Source organism: Taudactylus pleione, unplaced genomic scaffold (assembly GCF_031769625.1).
Source record: "Taudactylus pleione unplaced genomic scaffold, aTauple2 ptg000425l, whole genome shotgun sequence".
In the NCBI taxonomy this organism is placed as follows: domain Eukaryota; kingdom Metazoa; phylum Chordata; class Amphibia; order Anura; family Myobatrachidae; genus Taudactylus; species Taudactylus pleione.
The window spans coordinates 2437143-2447909 of record NW_028284827.1 but is presented as its reverse complement, the minus strand read 5'-3'; the positions used below and the strand labels follow the sequence as shown (position 1 = coordinate 2447909).

The following is a 10767-nucleotide window of genomic DNA, read 5'->3' as shown; positions in this document are numbered from 1 at the left end:
ATAAAGTGGGCGTCTTTATGTAGTGCTGTGGCAGCATAGCGATCGCAGTGAATTAGCATACTATCGCAGTGGAACTGCGTACCTAATCGCTATTGCATTCCCAGTTGCGATCTGTAATGAATCAGGCCCTCAGTCAATGCTGAAAAAAAAGGTATTGGCATGAATGACCAGTGGACAGGATGCCGGCGGTCAGAAGACCGGCAGCGGCATCCCATTGTGCAAAATACCGACAAGGGCTGGTAAGTAGACTAACACTCCCCCTTATCCCTAATCTCCCCCCGGTGATCCTGACCCTAACCACCCTCTCCAAGTAGCCTAACCCTAACCCACCCCGGGAGGTCCCAAAAGCTAACCCCCCCATCCCTGCCTAACACTAACCCGCTTACTTACCTTCATGATGGCGGCGGTCGGGAGCCTCTGCCAGCCACCGTGACCCCGTATGTATGCAGTCAGTATGACGCCGGTTTCTCATTTCCCACAGCCATTGTGTGTGACCATCAGGTTACTCAGACAATCGCCTGATCTGCGACTAAGCTACGTTTTTGTATTTTGTACACAGTCTCTTTGCGAATTTGCCGGTGGGCGTCTCCAGGGCCGGATTAATAATGGGGCTGCAACTCCAGGCCCTCCCATGAAAATAGGCCCTCAAGATCCACTGGCAGTGTTGACAGGAATAAATACCCTGTCACATGCTGCCTGCAGCTATCAGAGACCCCGCCCATTCAAATCGACCCCCCTCCCCCTTCCCATCCTGGGGTTTTCCAATCAGTCCGGTATTACTCTAGAACAGTGGTTCTCAAACTCTGGGCCTGATTCAGAGCCGGACGCTCTTGCTCTGAATCAGGGCCCTCCTACCTAAAAATGGAGCGGCCTCCTGGCCGCTCGCATAGCTGTGGGTGACCATCCACAGCTTATGCGAGCGGCCAAAAAGATGGTCGCGATGGTCAAGACCATCGGGCTTGCGACGAGACCCTGCGGTAGGGTCTCGCTGCCGCAAGCCCAGGAGTGCTTTTGGCTCTATCAGAGCCAAAAGCACTCCCACTGACATCACTAGTGATGTCAGTGGGGCCGGCTCCAGACGGAAGGCGTTCCATGGGAACGCCTCCGTCTGGGCAGCAACGCCCCTGGCACGCCCACCAAAGGGGGCGTGCTGTCACTCACCATCGACAGCACGCCCCCTTTGGTGCGAGACCCTTGGCTGTCGCTATGCGGGTCACGCGCATGCACATGACGGAGCTCCCTCTGTCGTGCGCATGCGCATTAGGGCACCATCGACCCGCTTGCGAGCGATCAGCGCTCGCAAGCGGGTCTGAATCAGGCCCTCTGTCCTCAGGACCCCACACAGGTCACCTTTTCCAGGTCACCCAGCAGGAGCACAGGTGTACTCATTACTCACTGACACATTGTAAAAGATCCACAGGAGGATATGATTATCTCACTTGTGATTCTGTGAGGAGACCTGGAAAACATGCACTGTTTGGGGTCCTGAGGACCTTTGCCCTCATTCAGAGTAGATCGCAAGAAGTGACCGCTCGCTCTGAATGAGGGCGGCCGCTTGATTTTCTAGTGCGGCCTCCTGGTCGCTAGCTAAGCTGTGGGTTACCACCCACAGCTTTAGCGACCGACCAGGTTGATGATGCTCTAGAAGACAATCCACCTCCCCGAGTCCATCCAGACCAGTGACAGATATTCCGGGCAGTGCAGCAGCTGCCTGCACCGTGTCAGGGCCCATGGTGTAAGTAGGCTGCATCGGTGGAAACCTCTGCACACTGACCCCATTAGAGAAGACTGCTCAGTACATCAGGACAGGCTCTGTTGTCCCAGGGAATCTTCATATCATGGCTCCAAGACCAGCAGCACCGCCCTCCTCCACCACGCCCCGCCCCCTCCTCCCATGCTGTGGCTGTATGTCAGAATCAGGCTTGGTTTGTGACGGAGCTCCAAATGTGCAGCCTATAAAGACAGGGATGGAGCTGTGGGAGACTAAAAACGATTTATATGACTAGTGGCAGGGGGCGGAGCAGCGGAGAACAGGGGTGGAGCCTCATGGCAGCCCGTTCGCGTTACTGTGCCCAGGATTCTCCGAGATGCTGGGCTGCCCCCCGGCTCCCCTGCACAGAGAATAGTTGACGTGCACATGCGCATGGCATCTATTCTCCCACTGCTCACCCGTTACTCTGCTATGCAGAGCATCAGTGTGTGCCATCGGATGGGCATCGGAAAGCTGCATCAGATGGCTAGCAAGCATCGAATTCCCGGTATTCGATGGAAAAAGCACTTTCATCGAATCGGAAACATCGATGGTTAGCAACCATCGGTTTCCAATGTCCAGCCCTAGACTTGTGTGCTGTGCAGATGCTGGATCTGGAAGCAGGTCACCCTGTGTGCAAGCCCTTTGTGTCTGCACTTGTTGCTGGTAACATTACAGAGGTGCTGCTACACACACATTTTATATTTACTGACAAGATTTTAATAATGACATGTTAGTAAATTGATGCCTGAGCAGTCCAGCGAACCAGGAGGCTCAGAAACTGCATATGTTACAGTTCACAACTCAGGGCCTGATTCAGAGCCGGACGCTATTTGCGCTCGCTCGTTCAGAAAATAGGGGTGGCTATTCAAATGAACCGTTCACTCTTTGCGGTCTGTTCACGCCTCTATGTCTGAACGAGCGAACAAAACTTGCGGTCCTTTTTTGAAAAAATACGCCCCCTGGCCGCTCGCATCCTACGTCATGTCCGCTATTTATTAGATTAATCGAGTACATCGACCAGCGTATGAACTGCTCGCTATTCTTGTGGTTGGTTTTTGTTACCACAATTTTGCGAGCAGTTTTGGCTATAAAATAACCCAGTGACGTGGTCAATGACGCTGCTGTATTAATTATGCACACCCATAAAACGCCCGTTTTGACCTTTAAGCACGCCTGCGTTCGGATCTCCACTCCCCGTTTTCAAGCACCTTCCCCTGTTACCACCCACATACGCCTCATTCTGTCAATCAAAATAGCAGGCATTCGCTATATAGCGAACAAACGATTTTCGGCCGCACTGACTGGTTCGCGCATGCATATTAAAATCCGTACGCATGCGCAGTTGGGCAAACATCGCTCGGAGCGAACGAGCGGCCGCTTACGGCTCTGAATCAGGCCCTCAGGTCCCAGTCACTGTATTGGGTGCATATTTATCAAAGTATATTTGCGGGTGTTCTTGGGTGGTACCCACAACTATTGTGGATTCCCAGGATGTAAGAAGGAGGGCTGTATAAGATATCTGCGATATCGGCCGCAGTCCCTCCATTTCTGAACACAAAGCAACCCCCATAGGTTTTTATGGGGGCTGCTTATTTGTCGAATTGCTTGGTCCCGCTGTCTAATGCCAACTTGAGGTGGCATTAGCTAGATATATTATAAAAACAAGCAAAGTTGGCAGCATTTGTAGGCTGTAAAAAAGACCAGGGAGGATATTCAGTTAGCCGCAGTAATTTACAATTTACCGCGCACTCATTTAAGCAGCGGGACTATTCAAATAGAGCCGAAGGCAGCGCACGGGCTGCAGTTAGCGAGGTTTGAAAAAAATAAAATAGCCCGTTTGCAGGTACCACAGCCATGGTAACCCATAGGTATGGGAACTTATCCTGGATTCTATGGGTTATCTTGTGTTAACGGGTGAAAAAAAGGGGCTCTACACCCTATTCCACCCTCAGTAAATTACCGCTGCTAATTGAATTCCCCCTCAGGTAGACTAAGGCCCGTATTCAATTAGATGTGAAAAGTCGGAAACTTTTTGTCTATTGTACTTTTCGACGCATTCACCTGTTTGGTACGCCATTTCGCTTGCACCTGCAATCCTAAATCCACCCGCTCCATGCACCTGCAATCCCAAATCCACCCGTCCCCATCCACACAGCCCCCCAATAAACCTATATCGCTACTTATCCTTGTCCCCCCACTTTTTAAATTTCGGGTTTAAAAATGACATGTCTTTTTTGGGGTGTTCTAAGGTAATTTTTTTTTTTTTTGTGAATTTGTCCCTTGGGGGGGTTGATCGGTAGGTGTCTCAATGGTTCTCATCCAATTCCCTACATTTGTACCCCAAAGTAGAGCTTTTGCACTTTTTTCCGCCTGCCATTCCTTTTCTAGAAACTTTTCCGCCTGTTTCAGTGCTTTGAGTTTTCGCTTAGGCAAATTGGTCCCGGAATTGAATTTGGAGATAAGATGCAAACAGGCGAAAAACAGCAATGGGTGAAACGTTTTCGCCGACCGCTGCTTTTCGTCTCCAATTGAATCCGGCCCTAAAGGGTTCCAAGGTTACTTGCTCTTCTTTTTTTAAGCCTATGAGTGCCACCAACCTTGCTTGTTTTACTTTAGTACTGTATGTTCAGGTTTGTACTCAGGAGGGCACTGGGCTCAGTAACCTACATTGTACTTGGAGTACCTGCCCCACGGACTATATAATCTGTCTGTGTACAGTATATGTGTATTTTTTCCTTTGATTTAATGGTCAGTAAAATATCAGGCGCTGCGTGCTTCACATAGCGGCGACGGGAGGGAGATTGATGTGGTTGAAGGTTGGTGCTAGCACTGATCACTCCCCCACATCACGAATCACACAAACCTGGTGCTAGTCACATGCCATAGGCAATAATCCAATTACATGCGAAGGGTGCAAATTGCCGCTACAACAGCATTAAAATGCTGGCAACAGACCGGCACCTCGAACCCATCGCGTCCCGCTCCGAGCCCGAATTCGCATCATTTTGCTCGGAGCCCTATGGGGCTGCGAGCACTTTTATTTGAATACAGGCTGCCGTCAAGCGCACCTATTGCGATTACTCGCACACCTGAGTCCATCGCATGTAATTGGATTCACCCCTATATCATACATGCCTACCCTCCTGGAATTTTCGGGAGGCTCATGATTTTTTGGGTAACCCCCTGCACCCCCGGAAGAGTAGGCACTTCTCCCGCATTCTGCCCACTCCCTACGGGGAGACTATTAGCGGCGATCAGCGGGTCTGTGCATTCTGTGCAATCTGGAAGGAATGGCTGGACACCATTGTGACAGCTCCTGTGAGCTGCCTGCAGGGCTGCCTGGCAGCACCGTGCTGGAGACAGGATGGAGTCACTGCAGTGTCATGTGTGGCCGCGGTGATGTCATGACGTGGCCGGCCCAGGGATGAAAAGCACAGAAGGGGCGGGCGGGAAGCTGACTGGACGCCATCTTCGGACATCTCATGATCTGCTGACAGACGTCAGAGTATTACTGTGTGTGGCATAATGTGTTGGGCATTATTGTGTGTGGCATAATGTATAAGAGGCATTACTGTGTAGTATAAGGGGCACTACTGCTGCATGGCATTATCTATTAGGGACACTACTACTGTGTGGCATAACGTGAATGGGCTCTGGGTGGTATAACATGAATGGGACACTACTGTGTTGTGTAATGTGAAAATGGGACACTACTGTGTGGTGTAACGTGAATAAGATAAACGAAATGACTGTATAGGAGTGGAGAGGGTTAAACCTCCTAGGCTGGGGGCGGACCGGAGTGGGGAATCATGTGTCATGTAGGGCCAATGGGTTTTTAGGATTGTAGGTTTTAGCAGGGATATTACACTTTGTTGGAGGCGGAGTCAGCCTCTTTTGTTCCTGTCTTTTAAGGGGGTAAGTGCTCTTACCTAGCTCTGTGGTACGTGGCAGTTTCTTTCAATACCTCTTTATTCCCTTTCTTCTCTCTTGTCCTTCTTGTTTCTTTCCTTTTCTGCGTCTATCTTTTTGTCTTGTCTTCATTTGTTCCCCATACTACCCCCCCAGTCGTGCTGTGTGCTTAATTAGCTGTGCCCCCATTTGAGTGTGGTATCCTGGACCCCCCCCCACCACCACCATCTGAAGCTATGCCCCGCCCGCGTCGCGCATTGCCTCCCCCTGCCCGTTACAGGGTCCAGGAAGAAGGCCCAGAGAGTTCTGGGGAGGCCCCTGCCTCCCAAGAGGGAACTGAAGGGGCCAGCGCGAGTTGCGCGGCCCCGCGATGTCATGGGCGGCCGGGCGCGGCCGCGCTTAACCGCGGCCATCAAGCTGGCGGGGAGAAGGTGCGGCTGCACTGAGCAGCCGCGAGCTGCATGTAGTGAGCCTGCGGGAGGGCAGAGCTGCCGCGAGTAGGGCGGTGGACGATCGCCCCCCGCGGGTGCAAAGGTCACAGGCGCCCACGCGCACCGCAAGGAGGGCTGCTAATAGCCCTGTTAGTGCCCGGAGGGGCAGGGGGGACTTCCCCAGGGTTAATGCAGTGGGGAATGTTGAGGTAGGGGAGATGGACTGCCCTGGCAGCACATTAGGGGCTTGGTCAGTCAGGGAGGCAGGCAGCCATTTTAGGATGGGGAGCCGCTGAAAGGGGGGCGGGGCTTGCACTTAATATGGAGGATGATTGGCAGGCTAGTCAGCTATCAGCAGACAGGGTCATGTCTGGGGCAGCAGTTTCTGGCTATGCGGATACTCAGGTCGCTAGTGGGTGTGTGAGTCAGTCCTTTGACCCTGCAGCTTTTGCGGCCATGATGTCGTCACTGACATCTGCTTTTGCTCCCATGGTTGCGACATTGGCTCCTAGCCAAGCAGATAGTGAAAGGGTGGATCAGAGGCAGCGTTCAATTTCTGCTACTCTGGGGCCAGCGGTAGATCAGTTCATGCAGGCTTGCAGGGCTATGGGCTCTGCTGCAGCTCAGTAGGCAAGACCAGAGGCGTCTGGGGCAAGTGCTGCTGTGTCTTCTCCTGCTGTGTCGGCCGTGCCCAGGGTTTCGGCCCAGGGGGCGGCTTCATCGTCTTTTTCAGATGCTGCTGAGGGCGAGGCTATGGAACAGGATTTCAGCGTCGAGGAGGCTTCATCATCGGTCGTGTCCGGGAGGGAGCTGTCCGGATCGTCAGATGAGATCTCAGAAGATGATGATGTTGCTGACTCTGGCTCCTCTTCTTCCTCTGTCTCGGACTTGTCGTCGACCTCTTCTTCTCTGGCTTCTTCTGTCAGCAGCGCGAAAAGGGCGCGGAAGAGGGCTGCTAAATATGCACGCAAGGAGGCTGATAGGCGCGATAAGAGGGCTAAGCGGTGGCGTCAGAGTAGTAGCGTGCGGAAGTCCAAGAAGCGTCAGCATCAACCAGGTGTGGTGCATTGCGACAATACAGCAGTATTGCGGGGTCTGTGCAATTGTTGCAAGAAAAAAATCAGGAAGGGCGATTATGTGGACATGTTTATTTTAACTGAGCAAGCCAAAAAAGATTTCAAAGCAGCTAAGCTTAAAGGCGGGGTGGGGTTGGAAGCTTTTCGTTCTTTTGATAACTGGCTTGCTGGGTTTTGCGTATTCGCAGCATGCTACTTGAAAGATCGCCCAGGGGAGCACCTGAACATAATAAGGTAAATCCACCTGATTCATGGGATGCAGCGTAAATCCAGGGGCAGTGCCTGGAGAACCTATGATGAAGAGTTTAGGCGCAAGCAGGACGGATCCAAACGATTAGATTTTGGGTGCAAGGACGTGGAAGTGTGGCTTGACATCACGCAACCACCAAAAGGTGGAGCGGAGGATTCTCGGGTAGGCGGGGATACTCATAAGGGGGGGTTTGGTGCGTGGCGCCCAAGTTCTGATCCCTCCCCGGGGCGTCGCCAGACGGGCCCCGGGTGGCTTTCTGCACAGACGCCTGTTAAAGGTAAATGTTTTGCCTTTAATAACGGCACCTGTCCCCAGGGCCAACGGTGTCTGTTTCGACACCTTTGCTTGCGTTGCAATGGATCGCACCCCGCCTCTAATTGCTTCAGGTTGTCAGCCCAACAGGGATACAAGTCGGGAGGAGGAGCTATTCCCAAAGCGGGAGGTAGCGCAGGCGCTAAATAGGGCACCAACCCCTATCTATTTGGATGCTATGTCCAGGTGGCTAGGGTAGTACCCTAATAGACAGGACGCTGAGTTTTTGTTTTTCGGGTTCAAGTTGGGTTTTCGTTTACCCGTTATAGGGGAAGTTCGAGTAGGTTCCCCTAGAAATTTACAATCTGCTCGACTTTTTCCTGACGTTCTTCAGTTAAAAGTCGAGAAAGAAGTTCAATTAGGATGTATGGCGGGCCCCTTTGCACATCCTCCAGTGGGGAATCTGATTCTTTCCCCAGTGGGGGTGGTGCCTAAGAAAACTCCAGGAAAATTTAGGCTGATCCAGCATCTGTCTTATCCATTGGGGTCCTCCGTTAATGACGCTATACCTCCTGAATTCTGTTCAGTGAGGTATCAGTCTTTTGATGATGCTCTCAATATCGTTAGGGCATATGGATGCGGGGCCCTCATGGCTAAGATGGATGTGGAGTCAGCCTTTCGTTTGCTCCCTTTGCACCCCGAATCGTTTAGGTTCATGGGTTTTCGCATTGGGGCGGAATACTTCATAGACAAGTGCTTGCCTATGGGGTGTTCGATTTCCTGCGCATATTTTGAAAAATTTAGCACTTTCCTTCATTGGTGCGTAGAGTTTTCTTGTGGGGGTCATGGGATAGCACACTATCTCGATGACTTCCTCTGCGTGGGGCCCGCTGGTTCAGAGCATTGTAACGAGTTACTTGGTTCTATGAGAGCGCTGTTTTTTCATTTTGGAGTACCAATGGCAGACAAAAAGACAGAGGGACCCCTCTCGTGTTTGTCATTTTTAGGTATCGAGATTGATACCTTGGCTGGCTCCTGTCGTCTGAAAACCCATTTCAGAGTGTTTGGTTGCGCGCAAAATTTCTCTCAGGCAGGCCCAATCACTGTTGGGTTGTATGAACTTTGCCTGTAGAGTTATACCGATGGGGAGGGTATTTTGCAGAAAGCTAGAGAGGGCCACAGTCGGGGTTTCCAAAACTCACCATTTGATCCGTTTATCGTCAGAAATAAAGAGAGACCTGGAAGTTTGGGTTCCTTTTTGGCGGATTTTAATGGGATCAGAATATGGTTATCCCCTCTGGTGGACAATGTGGATTTGCAGCTTTTTACCGATGCAGCAGGATCTTCGGGGTTCGGTTGCTACCTGAGGGGATCCTGGTGCGTCGGAACTTGGCCGGAGGAGTGGATTCGTGCAGGTTTGACAAGAGGTTTGCTCTTAGAACTGTTCCCCATAATGGTGGCCTTGGAGGTCTGGGGCGAGCGCATCTGCAATCGCAGCATTTTGTTCAGATGTGACAATCTGGGCGTGGTGCATGCGATAAACGGGCAGCGAGCAAAGTCGTTGCTGGTTTTGCGTGTGCTAGCGCAGCTGGTACTTGCCTGTTTGCGTCATAATGTGCTGTTTCGAGCTCAACACGTACCCGGAGTTGACAACGGGATTGCCGATGCGCTGTCCAGATGTCAATGGGGTCAGTTCCGTACATTGGCTCATGATGCAGAGATTGATGGTTTGCTGTGCCCCTCTTATGTTTGGCAGGTTATCAAGCCGGACTGGAGGGGTTAGCGGAGCTGTCCATTGCACCAAGCCCCCTCAAGGCTTACCGTCAGTCTTGGGAATAATGGGAAGTTTTTTCCCGTAGTCAAGGCCTTGGAGGTAAGGGTCAGCATCAATTGATGCTTGCTTTTATTTGGCAGCTGTATGTATCTGGCAAATCGAGAGCGGTAGTTTCACGATACCTGGCAGGTATTTTGTTTTTCTCCAAATTGAAGGGAATCCCTGACCTTACAAGGAGTTTTGTCATCACAAAGGCCTTGAAAGGTTGGGCGTGCGCTGAGCCGGTTAACCCCAATAAAAGACGGCCTATAGACATTTATCTGTTACCGTCCATCCTAGGAGCGGTTGCGGACGTGGCGGCCTCCGGTTTCGAAACGCTTTTGTTTAAGTTAGCTTTTTCCATGGCTTTTCATGGTGCTTTCCGGGTGTCAGAATTGGTTGCTCCCTCCAAGTGGAGGGATTCAACTATGCTGCGTTCGGATGTGAAGGTGGGTGAGAGGTCCTTGCTGTGCAGATTTCGTCGTTCTAAGACCGATCAGTTAGGCAGGGGTCGCTGGATAACATTGGTCCCCTCGGCAGATTGTCGAATTTGTCCGGTTGGCTTGGCCACTCGTTATGCATCGGTTAGATCCTCAGCGGAGGGCTCATGGCTGATGCATGGCGATGGGCTTCCGCTGACAAAATTTCAGTTTAGCTGGATGCTGCAGCGATGTCTTTGCAGCGTGGGCCTCTCACCAGGGGAGTTCAGCACGCATTCGTTTTGAATTGGTGCCGCCACTTCCGCTGCCGCTGCGGGATTTCCAGAGTCACAGATTCAGGCTCTGGGCCGGTGGAAATCGGCCAGATATAAGCATTACATTCGGCCGAATCGTTGAGGTGTAATGTCGGGCATGCACGTTACTTATGGTCTGTTATGTGTTTACGAAGTGTCATTGGTCCTGGTCTTGTCTGTTCTTACCCTGTCTTTCCTACTCGGGGACTAGCTACTCGCCATTGATTTCAGTGGGAGTCTGGAGAGTTTTGACGATTTTTTTTACCTGATCTGCCGAATTTAATTTGGCTATTTGGTTAATAATTACAATTATATGTCCCTCAGCAGGTTTTACGTTTTCTCTCTGGTCGAGTTAATTTGTGTTATCCGATATCCCCCACCTTCTTTTTTATTTTAACTTATCCTCTTGTGTCTTTATGTCGCTTCAGATTGGCACAGAAGATTGTTGATCTTTAAACATTCAAATCAAAATTTTTCTTTTTGGCAGATCCTCACTAATATGTTCCCCGTTAGATATACATTATTAAATATGCAAAAATTTTACAATAAC

At 51.1% G+C, this 10767-nt stretch overlaps 1 pseudogene; it reads left to right on the top strand.

Moving 5' to 3' along the window:
• Positions 1-2209: 2209 nt before the first annotated feature.
• LOC148506109 (uncharacterized) lies at positions 2210-10320 on the top strand (annotated as a pseudogene).
• The last annotated feature ends 447 nt before the right edge of the window (positions 10321-10767 follow it).